The sequence below is a fragment of the Macaca fascicularis genome, chromosome 16 (genome assembly GCF_037993035.2).
Source record: "Macaca fascicularis isolate 582-1 chromosome 16, T2T-MFA8v1.1".
Lineage (NCBI taxonomy): Eukaryota > Metazoa > Chordata > Mammalia > Primates > Cercopithecidae > Macaca > Macaca fascicularis.
Genome location: NC_088390.1, coordinates 14,625,596 through 14,648,197, shown reverse-complemented (window position 1 = coordinate 14,648,197; position 22,602 = coordinate 14,625,596). Strand labels below are relative to the sequence as shown.

Sequence of the window (22,602 nt, the reverse complement as noted above, 5' to 3'; positions counted from 1 at the left end):
ACCTTGGCCTCCCAAAGCACTGGGATTACAGGCTTCAGCCAACGCGCCCGGTCGAATGTTGATTACTTTTTAAAGGAAGTTGGAAATGTAGGCAAGATCAGACAGGTTAGGATAAGGGGTTCTGTGCAGTGGGAAGCCATGGAAAGATTTGAGACAGAAACTACTATCTGATTAACAAACTTTAAAGATCCCTCTGGCTGCTAGGTGAAGAATAGAATGGATTCTGTTAAAACAAGAGTGGAGGCGGGGCACGGTGGCTCACACCTGTAATCCCAGCACTTTCTGAGGCTGAGGCAGGTGGATCACCTGAGGTCAGAAGACCGAGAACAGCCAGGCCAACAGGGTGAAATCCCGTCTCTACTAAAAATACAAAAAAATTAGCTGGACGTGGTGGCACACACCTGTAGTCCCAGCTACTCAGGAGGCTGAGGTAAGAGAATCGCTTAAACCCAGGTGGCGGAGGTTGGCAGTGAGCTGAGATCGCACCACTGCACTCCCGCCTGGGCGACAGAGCAAGACTCTGTCTCTACTAAAAAAAAAAAAAAAAAAAAGCAAGAGTGGAACCATAAAGACCAGTTAGGAGAACACCCTAGTGACCCAAGAAAGGGATGTGGTACTTGGACCAGGGTGGAAACTGGGGGGGTAGGGAGAAAGTTGATTTAGGGTGCATTTTGGAAGGAGAGCTGACGAGCATTTCTGATAGGTTATATAGTAATAAGAGGAGGTGGGGAAGAAAGAATAAAGGATAACTCCTAAATATTTGGCCTTTGTAATGGATGATCTGTTTATTATTAATTAATCCTTTCATTTATTCAAGTATTTACTGAGCACCTACTATACACCTATTACAGGTTAAGTACTATGCAGTACTTAACCTCCCAAAAAGACGTGATCCATGCCCTTACAGAGCTTGTAGACTAAAGCAGGCAACATGGACAATTGAAGTATAACCCAATGTGATATGTTCTATGATGCAGCAGGGGCCTGGGCAACCAAACTGGGCCTGAAGAAGGGGAAAGTGACATTTTGGCTGAGTCCTCAAAGAGAAGTGGGAGGGAGCCAGGCTAACAGCCATGCTACAGGGGAAACCACATCAGCAGAGGTGGAAGACCGGAGCACTCAAGGAACAGAAAGCCACTCGGTACTGCCAGAGAGTCGGTGTGCAAGAGGGACTGGCAGTAAGCTGGAGACATGGGCAAGAAGCAGGCGACAGAAAGGAGTTTGGCCTTTGGAAGGTGTTAAAAGAAAAACTTCATAGGAGTTAAATTTAAAGGAGTTTAACTGAGTAATGAACGATTTGTGAATTGGGCAGCCTTCAGAATCACAGCAGATTCAGAGATACTCCAGCAGCCACATGGTGGAAGAAGATTTACAGACAAGAAAAAGGAAGTGACGTGTAGAAATAGGAAGTAAGGTACAGAAACAGCTGGATTAGTTACAGGTGGCGTTTGCCTTACTTGAACACAGTTTGAACACTCAGCAGCGTATGAGTGGTTGAAGCATAGGGCTGCTGGGGTTGGTCAAAACTCAGCTACTGTTACTGATGCATACTCCTTAGTTAGGTTTTCAATCTTTTCTACTTATTAAGTTAGGTTATGGTTCATCCACAAGGACTCAAATATGGAAGTACGGAGTCCTTCTCAGGTCACATTTAGTTTGCTTTAACAAAGGGAAAGGGAAAGCAAAACATGGTTGTAGCAAGGACAGAGATGTGATTTGTGTTTCAGAATCATGTGTTAAATCCGAAGAGAGCAACCTGCAGAATATTGTCTATTCATGATCTCATGTTTGTTAAAACTGGAAAAAAAGAAAAACCTTGTATGTGTATACTCATAAAACACACACAAACCAAAAAAACCTGTATGTGTGTTTACATACAGTTATGTTATATTGTGAACCCAAAATATCTGAGACGGGTCTCAATGAATGTCTCAGGATGTCCTCACAACAAATGCCCAAGGTGATCAGAGTACAGCTTGCGTTTACACATTTTAGGGAGACATAATACATTCGGGACGACTCAGAGTGGGAGGGGTTTCAGGTAGATTTAAAAATTTTCTGATTGGCAATTTGAGTTATTATCAATAGAAAGGAATGTCTGGGTTAGGATAAGGGGTTGTGGAGACCAAGATTTTATCAGATGAAGCCTCCAGGCAGCAGTCTTCAGAGAGAATAGATTGTAAATGCTTCTTATCAGTGTTACGGTCTGCGTTGATACTAGTGCTGGAAAGGTATAATAACCCCCTCTTTCATCAGGGCCTAAACTAGATTTTCAGGTTAACTCTGCAATGCTCCTGGCCGCCAGGACGGGTCCATTCAAATGGATGCGGGTCTTAGAATTTCATTTTTGATTATATGCAGTTTGTAAAACTATTTAAATGATGTAGAAAAAAGTGTGGAAGGATACACAATAAATATAACATTAGTGGCCACAGAGGTGTGGAAAGAGAAGGAAGGGTTTATGATTTTTTAAATGTAATTTCTTATGTTCAAAAGCACATATTTCTTGGTTATTTTATTTCTTTCTGATTTTTTTCTATTATACTTTTAAGTTCTGGGATTCACGTGAAGAATGTGCAGGTTTGTTACATAAGTATACATGTGTCCTGGCGGCTTGCTGCACCTATCAACCCAATATCTATGTTTTAAGCCCCGCATGCAGTAGGTATTTTTTCTAATGTTCTCCCTCCCCTTGCTCCCGATTCCCCGACAGGCCCCGGTGTGTGATGTTCCCCTCCCTGTATCCACGTGTTCTCATTGTTCAACTCCCACCTATGAATGAGAACATGCAGTGTTTGGTTTTCTGTTCCTGTGTTAGTTTGCTGAGAATGATGGTTTCCAGCTTCATCCATATCCCTGCAAAGGACATGAACTCATTTTTTTTATGGATGCATAGTATTTCATGGTGTATATGTGCCACATTTTCTTTATCCAGCCTATCATTGATGGGTATTTGGGTCGGTTCCAAGTCTTTGCTATTGGAAATAGTACTGCAATAAACATACATGTGCATGTGTCTTTATAGTAGAATGATTCGTAAGCCTTTGGGTATATACCCAGTAATGACATTGCTGGGTCAAATGGTATTTCTGTTCTACATCCTTGAGGAATCGCCACACTGTCTTCCACAATGGTTGAACTAATTTACATTCCCATCAACAGTGTAGAAGTGTTCCTATTTCTCCACAGCCTTGCCAGCATCTGTTGTTTCCTGACTTTTTAATGATTGCCATTTTAACGGGCATGAGATGCTATCTCATTGTGGTTTTGATTTGCATTTCTCTAATGACCAGTGATGATGAGATTTTTTTCATACATTTGTTGGCTGCATAAATGCCTTCTTTTGAGACATATCTCTTCATATGCATCACCCACTTTTTGAAGGGGTTGTTTGTTTTTTTCTTGTAAATTTGTTAAAGTTCCTTGTAGATTCTGGATATTAGACCTTTGTCAGATGGATAGATTGCAAAAATTTTCTCCCATTCTGTAGGTTGCCTGTTCACTCTGGTGATAGTTTCTTTTGCTGGGCAGAAGCTCTTTAGCTTAATTAGATCCCATTTGTCAATTTTGGCTTTTGTTGCCATTGCTTTTGGTGTTTTAGTCATGAAGTCTTGGCCCATGCCTATGTCCTGAATGGTATTGCCTAGGTTCTCTTCTAGGGTTTTTATGGCTTTAGGCTTTATGTTTAAGTCTTTATTCCATCTTTGTAGTATAGTTTGTAGCTTTGTAGTATAGTTTGAAGTCAAGTAGCATGATGCCTCCAGCTTTTTCTTTTTGCTTAGGATTTTCTTGGCTATACGGGCTCTTTTTTGGTTCCATATGAACTTTAAAGTAGTTTTTTCTAATTCTATGAAGAAAGTCAATGGAAGCTTGATGGGAATAACATTGAATCTATAAATTACTTTGGGCAATATGGCCATTTTCACAATATCAATTCTTCCTATCTGTGAGCATGGAATGTTTTTCCATTTGTGTCCTCTCTTATTTCTTTGAGCAGTGGTTTGTAGTTCTCCTTGAAGAGGTCCTTCAAGTCCCTTGTAAGTTGTATTCCTAGGTATTTTATTCTCTTTGTAGCAGTTGTGAATGAGAGTTCACTCATGATTTGGTTCTCTGTTTGTCTGTTATTGGTATATAGAAATGCTTGTGATTTTTGCACATGGATTTTGCATCCTGAGACTTTGCTGAATTTGCTTATCAGCTTAAGGAGTTTTAGGGCTAAAACAATGGAGTTTTCTAAATATACAATCATGTCATCTGCAAACAGACACAATTCGGCTTCCTCCCTTCCCGTTTGAATACCCTTTATTTCTTTCTCTTGCCTGATTGCCCTGGCCAGAACTTTCACACTATGTTGAATAGGAGTGGTGAGAGAGGGCATCCTTGTCTTGTGCTGGTTTTCAAAGGGAATGCTTCCAGTTTTTGCCCATTCAGTATGATATTGGGTATGGGCTTGTCATAAATAGCTCTTATTATTTTGAGATATGTTCCATCATTACCTAGTTTATTGAGTGTTTTTAGCATGAAGAGGTGTTGAATTTTATCAAAGGCTTTTTCTGTGTGGATGATGCTGGCCTCATAAAATGAGTTAGGGAGGAGTCCTTCTTTTTCTATTGTTTGAAATTGTTTCAGAAGGAATGGTACCAGCTCCTCTTTCTACATCTGGTAGAATTTGGCTGTGAGTCCGTGTGGTCCTGGGCTTTTTTTGCTTGGTAGGCTACAAATTACTGCCTCAATTCAGAACTTGTTATTGATCTATTCAGAGATTCAACTTCTTCCTAGTTTAGTCTTGGGATTTAGTGTTCTAGATTGTATTCTTCTAGATTTTCTACTTTATTTGTGTAGAGGTGTTTATAGTATTCTCCAATGGTAGTCTGTATTTCTGTGGGATCAGTGGTGATATCTCCTTTATCATTTTTTATTGCGTCTATTTGATTCTTCTTTCTTTTCTTCTTTATTAGTCTGGCTAGCAGTCTTCCTATTTTGTTAATCTTTTAAAAAAAACCAGCTCCTGGATTCATTGATTTTTTTAAGGGTTTTCCATATCTCTATCTTCTTCAGTTCTGCTATAATCTTATTTTTTGTCTTCTGCTAGCTTTTGAATTTGTTGCTCTTTCTTCTCTAGTTCTTTTGTGATGTTGGGATGTCAATTTTAGATTTTTCCCACTTTCTCCTGTCGACATTTAGTGCTATAAATTTCCCTCTAAACACTGCTTTACCTGTGTCCCAAAGATTCTAGTATGTTGTCTCTTTGTTCTCATTGGGTTCAAAAAACTTATTTATTTCTGCCTTAATTTCATTATTTACTCAGTAGTTATTCAGGAACAGGTTGTCCAGTCTCCATGTAGTTGTGCAGTTTTGAGTGAGTTTCTTAATCCTGAGTTTTGATTGCACTGTGGTCTGAGAGACTGTTATGATTTCCATTCTTTTGCATTTGCTGAGGAGAGTTTTACTTCCAATTTTGTGGTCAGTTTTAGAATAAGTGCTATGTCGTGCTGAGAAGAATGTATATTCTGTTGATTTGGGGTGGAGAGTTCTGTAGGTGTCTATTAGGTCTGCTTGGTCCAGAGCTGAGTTCAAGTCCTGAATATTCTTGTTAATTTTCTGTCTCATTGATCTGTCTAATATTGGCAGTGGGGTGTTAAAAGTCTCCAACTATTATTGTGTGGAAGTCTAAGTCTCTTTGTAGGTCTCTAAGAACTTGCTTTATGAATCTGGGTTCTCCTGTGTTGGATGCATATATATTTAGGATAGTTAGCTCTTCTTGTTGCATTGATCCTTTTACCATCCTATAATGCCCTTCTTTGTCTTTTTTGATCTTCGTTGGCTTAAAGTCTGTTTCATCAGAGACTAAGACTGCAACTTCTGCTTTTTTTTTTTTTTTTTTTTTTTGCTTTCCATTTGCTTGGTAAGTATTCCTCCATCTTTTTATTTTGTGTGTCTTTGCCCATGAGATGAGTCTCCTGAATACAGCACACTGATGAGTCTTGACTCTTTATCCAATTTGCCAGTCTGTGTCTTTTAATTGTGGCATTTAGCCCATTTCCATTTAAGGTTAATTTTGTTATATGTGAATTTGATCCTGTCATCATGCTGCTAGCTGGTTATTTTTGCACATTAATTGATGCAGTTTCTTTATCGTGTCATTGGTCTTTATATTTAGGTATGTTTTTGCAGTGGCTGGTACCAGTTTTTCCTTTTCATATTTAGTGCTTCTTTCAGGAGCTCTTATAAGGCAGGCCTGGTGGTGACAAAATCTCTCAGCATTTGCCTGTCTGTAAAGGATTTTATTTCTCCTTCACTTATGAAGCTTAGTTTGGCTGAATATGAAATTCTGAGTTGAAAATTCTTTTCTTTAAGAATGTTGAATATTGGCCCCCACTCTGTTCTAAGAGGCTTGTAGGGTTTCTGCAGAGAGATCCACTGTTAGACTGATGGGCTTCCCTTTGTGTGTAACCCAATCTTTCTCTCTGGCTGCCCTTAACATTTTTTCCTTTGTTTCAGTCTTGGAGAATTTGACCATTATGTGTCTTGGAGTTGCTGTTCTCGAGGAGTATCTTAGTGGTGTTCTCTGTAGTTCCTGAATGTGAATGTTGGCCTGCCTTGCTAGGTTGGGGAAGGTCTCCTGGATAATACCCTGAAGTGTGTTTTCCAATTTGGTTCCATTCTCCCCATCACTTTCAGGTACACCAATTAATTGTAGGTTTGGTCTTTTCACATAGTCCCATATTTCTTGGAGGCTTTGTTTGTTCCTTTTCATTCTTTTTTCTCTAATATTGTCTTCACACTTTATTTCATTAAGTTGATCTTCAATCTCTAATATCCTTTCTTCTGCTTGATCAATTCAGCTATTGATACTTGTGTATGCTTCACAAAGCTCTCATGCTGTGTTTTTCAGCTCCATCAGGTCATTTATGTTCTTCTCTAAACTGGTTATTCTAGTTAGCAGTTCCTGTAACCTTTTATCAAGGTTCTAGCTTCCTTGCATTGACCTGAATGCAGGTCATTCAGAACATGCTCTTTTAGCTGAGAGGAGTTTGTTATTACCTACCTTCTGAAGCCTACTTCTGATAATTCATCAAACTCATTCTCTGTCCAGTTTTGTGTCCTTGCTGGAGAGCAGTTGCAATCACTTGGAGGAGAAAAGGCATTCTGGATTTTGGAATTTTCACCCTTTTTGCACTCGTTTTTCCTCATCTTTGTGGATTTGTCTACCTTTGATCTTTGATGCTGATGACCTTTGGGGTTTTTGTGTGGGTGTCCTTTTTGTTGACGTTGATGGTTATTGCTTTCTGTTTGTTAGTTTTCTTTCTAACAGTCAGGCCCCTCTTCTGCAGGTCTGCTGGAGTTTGCTGGAGGTCCACTCCAGACCCTGTTTGCCTGCATATCACCAGCAGAGGCTACAGAACAGCAAAGATTGCTGCCTGCTCCTTCCTCAAGAAGCTTCATCTGAGAGGGGCACCCACCTGATGCCAGCTGGAACTCTCCTATATAAGGTATCTGTCAACACCTGCTAGGGAGGTGTCTCCCAGTCAGGAGGCATGGGGGTGAGGAAGGAGGCAGTCTCTCCCTTAGCAGAGCTCAAGTGCTGTGCTGGGAAATCCACTGCTTTCTTTAGAGCCGGCAGGCAGTAATGTTTAAGTCTGCTGAAGCTGCTCCCACAGCCACCTCTTCCCCTAGGTGCTCGGTCCAAGGGAGATAGGAGTTTTACCTATAAGCCTCTGACTGGGGCTGCTGCCTTTCTTTCAGAGATCCCCTGCCCAGTGAGGAAGAATCTAGAGAGGCAGTCTGGCCACAGCTGCTTTGCCATGGTGTGGTAGGTTCTGCCCAGTCTGAACTTTCTAGCAGCTTCCTTAACACTGTGAGGGAAAACCAGCTACTCAAGCCTCGGTAATGGCAGATGCACCTCCCCTCACCAAGCTTGATCATCCCAGGTCAACTTCAGACTGCTGTGCTGGCAGGCAAGAATTTCAAGCCACTGGTTCATAGCTTGCTGGGCTCTGTGGGAGTGGGACCCACTGAGCAAGACCACTTACTCCCTGGCTTCAGCCCCCTTTCCAAGGGAGCAAATGATTCTGTCTCCCTGGGGTTCCAGGCATCACTCGGGTATGAAAAAAAACTTCCACAGCTAGCTCAACGTCTGCCTGAATGGCAGCCTAGTTTTATGCTTGAAACCCAGGGCCCTGGTGGTGTAGGCGCACAAGGGAATCTCCTGGTCTGCGGATTGCAAAAACCATGGGAAAAGCAGAGTGTCCGGGCCAGATAGCACAGTCCCTCACAGCATCCCTTGGCTAGGGGAGGGAGGTCCCTAGCCCCTTGCACTTCCTGGGTGAGGCAATGCCCCACCCTGCTTCTGCTCACCCTCCATGGGCTGTATCCACTGTCTAACAAGTCCCAATGAGATGAACCAGGTACCTCGGTTGGAAAAGCAGAAATCATCCACCTTCTGTGTTGGTCTCACTGGAAGCTGCAGACCGGAGCTGCTGCTATTCAGCCATCTTGCCGGATTAAAAAAAAATAGAATAAAATAAAGCACAACTCTGTGTTAGAATAAATTAAAAAGTAACTTTGAAGAACAAACAAATTAGAAGAGGGTCAATCAGGTAAGGAGCTATTGCAGCAACAAAGGCCAGAGAACACAGTGGGGTCAACTTTGGGAAAGGACGTTGGGAAAGGATGGAAGGGAGAAAAGTCACTTAAATTCAGGGAGCGATGAGTAGAATCTTCAGGACTGGGAGACTAATCAGCTGTTGAGAGTACAACGTGGTGCTTTTCACTGAAATGGAAACACTCGTGTGGATAGGAGTTAGCAAGTTAACTGTTGTATGGTGTATTGTGGGCAGTGAGCTCAGAGAGGTGTCTAAGCCGTTGTTGCATAAGTTTGAGAGACACCAGTCACCAATATTCACCATGGCAGGGAGTGTGGAGCCAGGAGAGGAGAGGGTTTGGTGCCAAGTCTTGGAAAATCCCAAGTAAGAAGTGGGCAGGGGTGCGGCCCCTATAGGGGAGTCTGCTGTCTCTCCAGAGAAGAGGCCAGGATCCTCCCCAGGAAGAATTACCCAGACTCCTAAAATAGTTACTCCACAACTGGTTTTGTCTTTGTAACCAAAAAATAAGTTTTTCAATAACACATGAGCCCAGAGGAGAATAAACTTGAGCTCTACACAATGAGTGTGGTCGACTGATAAGCCTAGAGCTTCCCTGGCATGAGTGAGTGATGACTACCTGGGCTGGTGGTATGGGGGCAAATGAATTTACCAAGATAGTTGTTGGCAAAGAAAAGCAGATTCATTAGAGAAAGCAAGAAAATACTTTGTGAGGAGGCAATGGGCAGACCAGCAGAAGAGAAGCTGACTGCCAAGAAACAGAGACTTCAGAGATTTTATGGTGCGGTGTTTATGCTGTATGCTGACGGGGGCTTTGTGAAGTACTGATAATGCCAAGGTTGCAGTGAGCTAACTTGCAGGTGTCTGGTGATAGTTTGGCATAGAGGAGCTTACGTGTTTTGAACTATGAAGAAAGGCAGACTTGTGGCTTTGCTGCTGCTGTTTGTTTGTTTGTCTGTTTTCCCCTCCTCCCACCAGCTTGACTCCTAATGACAGAGAAGATGTGCAGGAGGTGGGAACTCACCACGGCACTGTAAAGTAAAAAGTTGTGTGGTTGATAGATCACGAATTATGGAGATTCCTAGGAAAAAGTTAGGCGACTGGAGAAAACAGGAGTAAAAACGTGCACGTGGAGGACCAAACGCGGATGGAGTCATCAGAGCACAAAGGTGGGAGTATTGTGGCCCGAAGAGGACCTGTGATAACCCGTGGGAGGTGAGGGGGTCTCCAGCTGGTTGGTGCCTTCTCTCCTGTGCATTAGGGAGTCAGTTACAGGTAGCACCCTGGGTGGTCAAGAGTGACCCATAACCGGAAGACTGACCAGCATTGGGAACTCTATGAGCTATTGCAACACCCACTACTTCGCATCCCCCACCCCGTCCCCCGTCACTGAGTGCCATGTCCCACTCCATCTCCAGCCTTCTCTCTTCACCCCTACTCCACAGTCCCTGGAGCCACTGATGCCACACAGATCATAGATAAGCCTTCTCAGGCCGTTTGATGGGGAATTTAAACACAGAAATTAAACAACAAAACTGAATTTACTTAGAAATGGCAACACTGAGAATGCTCCAGGTCAAAATCCAAGTGTGGCCAAGGTTTTAGAGAAGTACTTATCCCTAAAGGTATTTATTAGGAGAAACAGAAAACAAAACCCCCAGAAGATCAAGAAATCTCTGTTTTCTAGAAGGAGCCAGAGCCTAGCATTGAAGAAAGGAGCAAGATGGTTATTAAGTAAAATGTCAAAGCAAATCTCATATCTCACTGGCATTTTCTCCATGGGAGAAGTCTCATCCAGTGTCCTCAAACTGTCCTCTGATGCCCTATAGGACCTCCTGCCTCCCTGTTCCCTCTACAAGCACTTCTTGCTCCTCCTCTTCCTCCTCTGAACACGGCTTTTCAGTCTTAGCTAGGTACTAAGAGATAGGTCTTTTTTTTAAACTGTAGTACAATATACATAACACAAAATTTACCATTTTAACCATTTTTTAGTGTGCAGTTTGGTGATATTAAGTACATTCATCTTGTGCATCACCACCATCCATCTACAGAGCTCTTTTCATCTCGCAAAACTGAAACTCTGTACCCACTAAACTCCACATTCCTTCCTCCCCCAGTCCTAGCAACCACCATTTCACTTTCTGTCTCCATGAACTTGACCACATCAGTTAGGTCCGTCATATAAATGAAATCATACGGCATTTGTCCTTCTGTGCCTGGCTTATTTCACTCAGCCTATGTCCTAGCAGAAGTCATAATTAGCAGAATTTCTTTCCTTTTACAGATGAAATGAGAGAGTTCCCTGATCCTCCTCACAGGACGTGTGACAGGGATGTGACTCACCTTTTCAAGTGGCCACTGCTGCTCAAACCCCTGAGGAGAGAGGGAGCGTGCAGACAGACAGGTACCGGAGCCCAAGTGGGCATGGGATACAGTGTTCCCTTTTAGCCCTGCCGTCCGCAGACAGCTTGAGTGTTAACCAGCCCAGTGGATCCTCTGCCTTTCTGCAAGGGCAGAGGGCCAGCATGACAGCCTTCTGTGTCCTGAGCTCTTGTCCAGCATCCTAGAATAATTGAGTCACATACGGACTCAAAGGATGAATGCGGGAGTTTTATTGAGTGTTGGAGATGGCTCTCAGCGGGATGGATGGGGAGCCAGAAGAGGGGATGAAGTAGAAAGATGATCTTTCCCTGGATCCTGGCAGTCTAGCGGCCAAGCTCCTCCCCAGCTGACACCAACTGAACTCCTCTCAGTGTTCAGACGTTCCTGGAGTTACTCCTCTTCTCTCTTTCTCTGCCACATCATTCCCCCATCTGTCTGCTTCTCTCCTCATCTCATCTACTCATCTGCTTCTAGAGCCTGGGGCTAGAGATTTATATGGGTAAAGGATGGGGGGATGTGGGTGGGCCCAAAGCCAACTTTTTGGGCATGAAAACAGGAATGCTTGTCCCAATTTAGGGTGGTGAGTTTCCAGGCTTGAGGGTGGGGCCTTTCTCAGGGAACCGCCCTCTTCTATCCATATCTCCTGTTCACATCAAAGGCTGAATAATACTCCATTGGATTCATATTTTAAGAGCATTCTTTAATCCGAATTTTAGAACAGAACCCTGACTCACTGCACTCAAAGAATTTCAGGTATCATGGAGAAGAAACTCAGGGGCAGGAATATATCCTGCCTGAGAAACATGTTTGGGATTCTCTAGGAGCTTGAAGCAGCTTCCAGGCCCACCCTGTTTCCAATCTTTAACCTCACCCTGAAATGCTGTTGCAGTCTCAGCTTTTGGAATCTCCACTGTTCCTCCTCATGTTCAGGGTTCTTCAGATTTTTTTTTGTTCTTCTGAAGGTACTGTACCTCCCTGGATGCCCTTGCTCTCCAGGGGAGAGCCTTGGGTGAGGACCACCTCCTCTGGAGCCCTGGGATCCTCCCGGGTGGTAGGTCAAGATCAGAGGGCTGGGCATAGACACCACGCCCCACGCAGGGGAACGCAGCCTCAGGACTCTGCTGCTCTCAGCCCAAGACACTTGAAGAAGGAACATCCTGGAAGAATCAGCCCCATTGTTCACGGAACACTTTGAAGATGAACGCAAGACATAATGCATATATTAGAGGTGCCAAGTTAAACCAATTCGTAAAGTAGTTTCCATGCAAATGACCTCTGCAACAGGGAACAGATTATTTCTGCTTATTTCATACCTTTCTCCATTTCTAAATTGCCCTAAACAGACTCACTTAGAACGTTTTCCATGGAATGTCATAATCAACGTCTATGCCTTCTGCTGTTGTTTTTGTTGAAGGTGTTTTCTGATCCAAATAAAGTGTCACGATGAACAGCAGCAGAAGAGAAAAATTAACACTGTAGCTTTGTTTTGTGTGTTTTTTAGAGCCAATCAAGTGTGTAAGCGTTGCCTCTAATGGCTTTGGGAGGGGAAATTGGGAAGGAAATGAAGATATCATGAATTAGATCCTACTAATTTGGTGTGCCTTATTTTCCAAACCTTTCAAGTTCTTAGTTTAAGAATACAGCCCTGTGCTTAATCCTTCATCACAGGCAAATGAATCTTATTCCCTCATTGACCCAGTGCATATGGGGTGAGTAATAGAAATTCTGTTTGTTATTTGGCCACAGATCTGCCCACTTATTCCCACTAACCAGGTTTTCCACTACAAATAGAGCCCTGGAAACATTCACCAAGTGTGCAAGATGAGACTATAGCAGATCTCTGGCTCTCACAAAGCATCTTTTGTTGATTAATTCTTTGGTTATTGCAGGGGTAATAAGGGAGCCCATAAACCACCGAAGTACGAAGTTAGTTATACATTTTTCCTTTTCTCATTGCTTTCACATAATTCATACATGGCCAAAAGGCCGTATTTCTTATATGGAACTCAAAAACTACACATAACTGAAAGAAGCGCCTCCCCAAAATTATAGCTCTTAGTAGAACATTCAGGGATTTACTATGTGTGGTTTTGATTATTTGAGAGTAACCTTGAAGAGGCATTCCATATAGCAATTTGTAATCTTTCCCAGCCAAGAATTTGGATCGCACAGGCTAAAGACGGACAAGCTGGAAGAATGCTCTTGTTGCAGCCTGGCCCAGGGCCCAGCACCTACCTCTCCTGGCCGCGTTGCTGGGTTCTGCTGGTCAGCAGCTACTAAGTAACCCCTGAGAAATTAAAAACAAACAAACAAAAATCTTCTCTCTCTTTGAACCACAGAAGGCAGCTTGAATCTCAAGGAATTCACACGCAGCTGCTACTGCTGGTGATCAACGGGAACAAAATGAAAAGAAGAACGTTGTACATCATAGAAGACTTCACTGAGGAGTCTTCCACAGTGATATTCATGAATATCAAAATTTCAGTGTATATCCTTTTTGAGTAGCAAGAGCCTCCTGCATTTCCTCTTTGTAAAATTTTGTTCATTTACCAGATATTTATGGAGAGCTGAAGTGGAGACCGAGCGCTGGCCATGTTAATCTTCCTTTCCTACCTAGGTTTACTTCCGAGACCCCTGGGAGTCAGGTGGGAGCCTGTCATGCATTTCAGAGGATGAGGTGTGATCGGGAGTGACATATTTACCTTTGATTTGAGGCATTTAATGTTGGAGGGCTTCCTCCAAACACTCTTTTTGGTGGTAGCCATGGAGACCACGTGGAGTGAGGTGAGTGCAACACTTCCCAGTTGGAAGTAGCAGGAATTCTTTTTTTTTTTTTTTGAGACGGAGTCTTGCTCTGTTGCCCAGCCTGGAGTGCAGTGGCACGAACTTGGCTCACTGCAAGCTCCGCCTCCTGGGTTCACACCTTTCTCCTGCCTCAGCCTCCTGAGTAGCTGAGACTACAAGTGCCCACCACCATGCCCGGCTAATTTTTTTTTTTTAGTAGAGACAGGGTTTCACCTGTGTTAGCCAGGATGGTTTTGATCTCCTGACCTCGTGATCTGCCCGCCTCAGCCTCCCAAAGTGCTGGGATTACAGGCATGAGCCACTGCGCCTGGCCGGAAGTAGTAGGAATTCTTAAGAAATGAACTGGACCTTGTTATTCCCACTGTTAAACTCATCTATGACCCACAGGGCAAAGTGCTAATTCCTTAGCTTGAATGTGTTGTATCTACTTATTGACATCCCATCTCATTTCTAGAAAAAATTGAGGCAGCATCTCTGATAAACACTATTTAATTGAAGAACATCAAAGGACAGACATAGAGAAATGGCATTAGTTGCATTGGCTGGACACTTTCTGGCCTGCAGGGACACATACAGCTGCTGTAAGGGAGGCTTTAGATCACACTGAGGCAGCTAGACATCTGTGCAAAAATGAGTGGTGTAGGCTGTCATTAACACAGATCATAGAGAGAGGAGGTGGCAGTTCATAGAAGCTGGATGAGTTTGGAGCTAAACATTGGCCATGATGCCACCTCTGCCATTTACAGTTTATTTCTCTGTAAAATGGGAATCATAATGAGACGTAAGTCATAAGTTTCTATGGAGGGGATGGAAGGCATTTAGAATAGTGTCTGCATTCCACAGCATTCAACAAATAGTAGTGATTATTATTTTATTTAGTTTGTTATTTGTTGGCGTTTAAAAAGACAGAACTGAAAATATATTGGAAAGATCAACACAGGGTTTGAGTTGGGCAGCCAAGGGAGGGCATCCATTGTTCATTGCTGTGCTGGAAACACTATTTGCATAGAGACTCTGAGATGTGATGTGGGTATAGGGGCGGGACAAGATTAGGAGACTAGAAGATGAGACTGCTATGATATTATCTGGCCACAACAACAATTTTGTTTTTGTTTTTGTTTTTGTTTGAGATGGAATTTCACTCTTTTTGCCCAGGCTGGAGTGCAATGGCGCAATCTCGGCTCACTGCAACCTCCGCCTCCCAGGTTCAAGTGATTGTCTTGCCTCGGCCTCCCAAGTAGCTGGGATTACAGGCACATGCTACCACGCCCGGCTAATTTTGAATTTTTTAGTAGAGATGGGGTTTCACCATGTTGGACAGGCTGGTCTGGAACTCCTAATCTCCAATGATCCTCCCGCCTTGGCTTCACAAAGTCCTGGGATTACAGGCGTGAGCCACCCAGCCCAGCCCACACCAATAGTTTTAAGTGATTAGGAGAAGAGAGCTCACGGGTTACAGGGAGTCCGACGGGAGCTCACTTTAAAAAACAGTAAAGCCACGAGTAGGTGAGATGTCTGCTGTTACTATTTTGTTATCTATTTTGCCGCGAAGCAGAAGTATTTGGATTTGTTCTGTACTGATGCGAAGCCATTGTAAGATTTTGGACAGGAGGTAGCATGATGAATTTGCTGCAATGGGTAGGTTCTACAAATGGAGAAGAGGGACCAGGCAGGTAAACTAGCCAAGAAAGTTGTCAAAATGCAATGTAGACACGGTGAAGCCTTTGAAAAAGATGGAGTCATTAGGAATGAAGGAAGAGCATGTGGGAGAACAAATGGCAATGAAGAAGGAAGATAAGAAATGAAGAAAACAGAGAACCCGAAGATGTATTCAGGTATTTGCCTTTATGATGATCACAGCCTGCCCTAAACAAAAGTAGGAAAGACCTATTTGTCTTCCTGAGTACAGAAATGTTCATGCAAAAACCAAGCATATGCCCACATTTATCACACTCCTAAACATCCTCATCTCTCCTCTTTGGATGCTGATCCCTGCCCTAGGCTTCCACTCCAACCCCAACCTCTAAAGAACCCGATGCTTTTGTTTATTTCCTTAGGGCTCAGCCCTAAGGCACTCTCTCGATTCTCTTCTCTGGGAGCGGCATTCCCAGACAATAGGACATGCTAACGAAATAGGCAAAACTGACCCTCCTGGTGAACTTTCCCCTCAGGCCTGGTCTCTTGCTAGGTAACAGCCAGCCAATCTAATAAAGATCATTCTGGCAATGCATTAATGATCCTGGCAAGTTCATGCATTTTTTCTCTAATGTAACTTATTTGCATACTAATTGGTTATCTAGAGACAATCACTCATTCCCAAAGACACTGGGGGATTTGATATGTCTCTAATAACCTTCATAACCTTATTATTTTCTCTCTCCAGGACTCAGTTTCTTCATTTGTTAAAACCACATTATGCCAAAGATTCCATTCACAAATTGGATCATTCTGATCTCCAGTGAGAGTAGAATAGGTCATTTCTGGTATCTCCTTCCTCTAAGGGACTTGAAGGTTATAAAAATATTTCTGTTCCCTTTAGGTCACCTGCACAGCCACATTAAAACCCCAAGTGTAAGGACCGATGACACAGAGTTGAAGCCTGACATACAAATTAGTAGCAGAAACCATCGAGACTGGCATGAAGTTTGGGGGAGAATAAAACACACTCATTTCGATTATACAACCCCTGAGGCCAGAGGGACGCTGTCAAATAGAAAGTCGTAAAGTATTTGAAGGTTTAATGTTGATACTTTTATGTAATTCTCTGTTTTTAAATATTGTTTAAATTATAAGTTTACATTATATATTTTGTTTCCAAAACTGATGAGATTAGAACAACAAAAACAAAAACCAGACACAAATTAAACATCCAGATGATGGCGGATTGAGTTGTGATACACAATAGAATATAATGCAGAGAGAAAATGAATGAACAAAGCTACAACAAAAACATAGATGTGTATTAGAAGTGTAACGTTGAGTGAAAACAAAACCAAATTCCACAATTATGTATGGTACAATTCAATTTTTTTTTCCTTTTTGAAACCAAGTCTCACTTAGTCACCCAGGCTGGAGTGGACTGGTGCAATCTCAGCTCACTGCAAAATATCTGAGGATTTTTCAGCTATCACTTTGTTTTTTATTTCTAATTTAATTCCATTGTAGTCAAAGAACATACTATGTGTGATCCAATACTATTTGTTTATTTGATTTGATTACTGTTTATTTTTTAAGACTTGCTTTATGGCCCAGTATACGGTCTATCTTGCTGAATGTTTCATATTCACTAGAAAAGAATGTGTATTCTATTATGGTTGGATATAGTTCTATAAATGACAATTAGGTTAATTTTAATGATAATATTGTTAACATTTTCTACGTTCTTTCTTATCATGTATCATCTGTTCTATCAATTTTTGAAAGAAAATTATTAAAATATTGAAATAGAATTGTCCATTTGTCTGTTTCTCATTTTAATTCTTTCAGATTCTGTTTTTATTATTTTGAAGTTATCTCTGATAATAGTCCTTAAGTCTATTTTTTAAGTATACTAACATAGTCACTCATGCTTTCCCATGATTGATGGCTACATGGTTTATATTTAAGGTGAGTCTCTTATAAAAAGTTATAATTGGGTCTGTAGTTACGTATTTTTGAGGGAACTTTATCTCACAGGCCCTAAGAAGATTGACAAGGATAAATGTCAACTGTAAAAAGCCAACAAAGAATATTGGCCTTCTTTTCCTACATTAGTACCTCTCAATCAAGGGCTGCCAGCAAACTTCATTAGCACAGAGAGGTAATATACTGAGGCTGTATTTGATCCAAAGAATAATCAATTACACATGTCTATGTCCAGCATGAATTGATATGAGATCTATAAGACCTACTGTTGGACTAAAATTATGTATCACTAAAATTAAACGAGTATTCAACTCAGGTTAGATGTATCAAATCAAAATATTTAGCCATTGCATAAAAATTGTCAGCAAGCCAACTATATGGTTGTTCCATCCAATTTTAGACATCATTTGACTACTTTTCTGAATGAAATGGCTGCTTTGAAGGAATTTCAGACTTTTTATCATTTGAATTGCAAATTTATCTCAAGACATTGAGCTACATCCAAGGGTGAACAGACCACTCAATTGTAAATTCTATTTGACTCTCCCGTAGACACCACTGACATACTCTCATGTAATTATTTCAAAAATATAACTGGGGTGAAGGTCATGTACGCTACAGAGAGCAGTAATTTATTCTTCCCCAGTGGCCAGATTAGATTATTGTAGCTCTCATCCCCCAGATCTTCCTGCAAACCCTCAAAAGAGTGTGTTCAAATGGTGTTCCCACGAGCTATGACCTAGTTCAAATGTCGTTTTACTTTGTACAAGAAATTGGTCTTCCAGGGACCTAACAGAAAAAGTGGCGAGACATGCTTAGTAAACAAGACCATTACGGTAAACAAACTTCAGTGTCTAAACCTAGGAGAACTTATTGATCAATCTTGGCTCAACTGGATGGAAAATTGAAGAGCCAAATTCATTAGCAATAAAGCTTGTAGGAAAGAAAATATTAATGAAAATTACTCTGAGTCTTTGATATTTTTAAAGGGAGAATAAATCATAAACATTCTACATACAGGTTTTGGGTTATATTAGAAGGGTATGAAGAAACAGACTCTTCTGAGCAGTAATAGTTGATGTCAATGAATATTCACAGTCTCCATCTAAGGTCTGTGGACTCCTGTGGAATTCTAGTGAGACGATCAAGTACAGTCTTTGATTTCTTATTCTGATGATTCCTAAAACAGTCAGAAATCTCTTGGTTGGTGGCTGCTCAGGACACCAAATCTGTCTCAAATTTGGTCCAAAATATTTTGGCCCAGAGCTCCTAGGGTAGATAGAGGAGAAGTAAATTGCTTGTCACAATTTTTGAAAACAAATGAACCTGAAATAACAGAAAAAGTTTTTCTGCCTCTCTCTGTATATATATGTGTATATACGTTAGATAAAATATAGTAGTAACTTTATATATTTTATATATACTATTATTATATTTATATTATATATGTATTATATACAATATGTATTTATTAGGGGTTGAATAGGAGTCCAGTGGTCCTTGACTCCCAAAATTGAAAACTCAGTCTCAAATAGGCTTAGCTAAGCCATCTTAACTCTGTCCACTTTTTCCAATAAATACAAGCAATTTAGAGCAAGTTCTAATGCATGCCAGTCTAAGGCTCTATTTACAGTATTACAACAGCGCACCAAAAAAGAATACATTTAGTCAATCAACAAGGAGTTGAGATGCTATAACACCAGCAAATAACACCTTAAGACTCTGTTTTTCTTTTTAACTGAATTGATCTGTTGAACAGCCTGAAGAAGGCAGAGTATATTGAGAAAAGGGCCCAAAGTTGGAAATCAAGTTTGGAACCAAGCCCCGCTTTTAATTCCCTGCAATCCATTCTCCACATAGCAGTGAGAATGATTGCTTTAAATCACAAACCAGAGGATATCACCCATCTGCTTAGAACCCTCAAGGGAATTCCCATTGCTCTTAAAATCTAAACTCTTCCTCCTGATTTCTTTCTGTTATTTGAACATGCAAAGTCTTTGTAGCAGCTGGTTCTACTTTTCCTGGAATGCCCTTCCTGGGCTGGCTATTTGAATAACTAGTTCCATCTTATTACTCAAGTCTCAACTCAATTGTCACCGTCTTTAAAATAACACACCTTGACAGTCTGCTACCATCACATCATTTTAATTTAATTTCATCTCTATCTGACATTATAATTTATTTATTTTATTTCTATATTATCTGTCTCCCAAACTAGAATGCAAGCCCCATGAAGGCAGGAAACTTACCTTCCTGTTCCCCAAACCTAGCACAATATCTATCACACAGGAGGTGCTCAGTTAACACACGTTCATGGAATGAATAAAATATTTTGATTCAATTCCCAGCCTTTGTCACAAATCATATGACTATAATTATGTCTGTTATCTTCCCTAGAAATGAGGGGAAATATAACCTTTCCTGGAACTACAATAACTTATCATTCCCTCTTCTTTATCACCTTCCACCTCCTACAAAAAAATGAATCAGGAAATAAGGAGAAGTTGCTTTCGAGAATAACATTTTAAGAGTACCGTCGGCCGGGCGCGGTGGCTCAAGCCTGTAATCCCAGCACTTTGGGAGGCCGATACGGGCGGATCACGACAGGAGATCAAGACCATCCTGGCTAACACGGTGAAACCCCGTCTCTACTAAAAAATACAAAAAACTAGCCGGGCGAGGTGGCGGGCGCCTGTAGTCCAAGCTACTCGGGAGGCTGAGGCAGGAGAATGGCGTGAACCCGGGAGGCGGGGCTTGCAGTGAGCTGAGATCCGGCCACTGCACTGCAGCCTGGGCGACAGAGCGAGACTCCGCCTCAAAAAAAAAAAAAAAAGAGTACCGCAGGATGGATTGAATCACAAATGTAAAATCTACTGGGGCAGAGAAAAATAGCTTCCAGCTATTTATAATTTATTTGACTATATTTACATATCTAAACAAGTTCCAATCAGCAGTAGAGTTGGTTGGTTTTGAAAACATAGCAAAAGGAGGGAACTGGAGACATATATTGGCATATCCCATGCCAGCACACAGAAATCAGATTGATGCCTGGAACCAACTGATTCATCGACTTCTGGGTTTTGGCTCCACTTTGGAGCCTTCTGATTATAACTTAATCTGATGGTATTTGGTTTTGCCTATTGGGAGAGAATGTGCTGATCATACATACTCTGCGTTTTCCGGTGGTTGTGACAATCGTCTGTCATTGTAAATTCCTAGATTTGCATTCTGGTGTCCCTCTTGGTCTTGTGTGCTTTTAAGTTCCAGTGAGTCAGCTCCTCAGACTCCTGTTACCTCTGATCAGTGAGAGGAGTACTGGGGCTCAGAAAACTATATCCCAAAGTATGGCACTTGGGCATGCTGAGTACACTGAGTACTTAGAACTAAGGGGGATTAGAAAGTCTCCAGAAGCAGCCTCATATACAAAGTCCTTCTCTGACCTTCTCCTGCCCTCCTGTCTCCCACCCCTTTCTTCCCCGAAGTGGAAGAAACCAGAATTCTTCCTCAAGGCAGGTTATGGAAACTAGAACTCTTCTCTCCAAAAGTAAGCCATAAAACCTATACACGCCACCCCCTCTCGCTTCTTCCTTCCCCCTTGAAGACCCTCGTTCCAAAGGGTCCTGTCCCATACCCAGGAGGAAGGAACACTACACCGGGAGGCCAGGAAGAATCTGAGCAGACAGACCACGCTGGGCTCCCGCTTAGTCTATTACCATTAGATCACACCCTTTGTCCAACTGCATTTCCACAAGGCTGTCTATTTTTCATCAAATCTAAGCATAAAAATAGACAGTTGGCTGGGCATGGTGGCTCACGCCTGTAATCTCAGCACTTTGGGAGGCCGTGGCGGGTGGATCGCAAGGTCAGGAGATGGAGACCATCCTGGCTAACACGGTGAAACCCCGTCTCTACTAAAAATACAAAAAATCAGCAGGGCGTGGTGGCAGGCACCTGTAGTCCCAGCTACTCAGGAGGCTGAGGCAGGAGAATGCCATGAACCCAGGAGGTGGAGCTTGCAGCGAGCCAAGATTGCGCCACTGCACTCCAGCCTGGGCGACAGAGCGAGACTCCATCTCAAAAAAAAAAAAAATACGAAAACACAAAAATTAGCCAAGCATGGTGGTGCATGTCTGTAATCCCAGCTGCTCAGGAGGCTGAGGCAGAAGAATCGCTTGAACCTGGGAGACAGAAGTTGTAGTGAGCTGAGATTGAGCCACTGCACTCCAGCCTGGGCAACAGGGCGAGACTCCATCTCAAAAAAAAAGAAAAATAGACAATTTTCCCTGGGTCTTCATTTCCGAAGGCTCCCATGTCGTGTAAAACTTTGATTAAATAAATTGGTTATGCATTTCTCCTGTTCACCTGTCTTTTGTTATAGGAGTGTTGGCCTTGACCCTTATGATGGGTGAAGAAAGGTATCACAACCTTTTCCACCCGTAAGGAGCCAGCTTTTGGCCCTTGGAGTGGAGTCCAGGATCCTGGGCCTTGGTTACTTAGTTTAGGGATAGCTTGGCCTCTCTGGGGCAGGGCCAACAACTCAGTTCCAGCAAATCCATTAAGCAGCCCAAACATGTGCTTAGGGCACAGCAAAGAGAACGGGAACACACACGTGCATGCACACACGCCAATTGAAGCAATTTGGTATTTCGAAATATGCTCAAAATATGGAACAAATTATACCATTGTTGGAATTTCTTCCAATTATTTTATAGTTTAGAGTGGTGTGCATTTTGAATGGGTAGGGGTGTGGAGGAATAGGGGAGGAATCGCTCCTTTATAATTTTAGGGCTTAGACACACCAAAGATCCTAATTCAGCCCAGGAAAATATTTCCTTGTGGCCCCCAGGGAGCTCAGCAACCTTTCTGGGACAGAGGAGGACAGTGACTCGAAACTAGGTATCCTCACAGAGCTGGAATGGGAATCTACTGAGGAAGGTCAGGAATCCTTCACAGCCTGCATCTAACATCCTCCTGGGATCTCTTTCATCTCCCCTCTGATCCGCTCTCAACAGAGGCCCTACTCTTAGAAGAATCCTAAGGTAGCAACCAGTTCTAGCATTCAGTGATTCAGGAAAATAAGAAGGAAATGAATTAAATATTGCACTCTCCGGGGGTACTCTCAAGCATATTCTAAGTGTCGGAAAAGAAGGAAAAATCTACTTTTTCTCCACTCCGCTCTAGCCCTAGA

General features: G+C 42.2%; 1 long non-coding RNA gene across 1 annotated transcript in view; it reads right to left on the bottom strand.

Moving 5' to 3' along the window:
• Nucleotides 1-16,633: 16,633 nt before the first annotated feature.
• The window catches only part of LOC135967951 (uncharacterized), a 59,994-nt gene continuing 54,025 nt past the window's right edge, over nt 16,634-22,602 (bottom strand). The window contains exon 3 of the long non-coding RNA XR_010582295.1: nt 16,634-18,683. This is a non-coding gene — a long non-coding RNA (uncharacterized lncRNA). The remainder of the gene's footprint in view (nt 18,684-22,602) is intronic.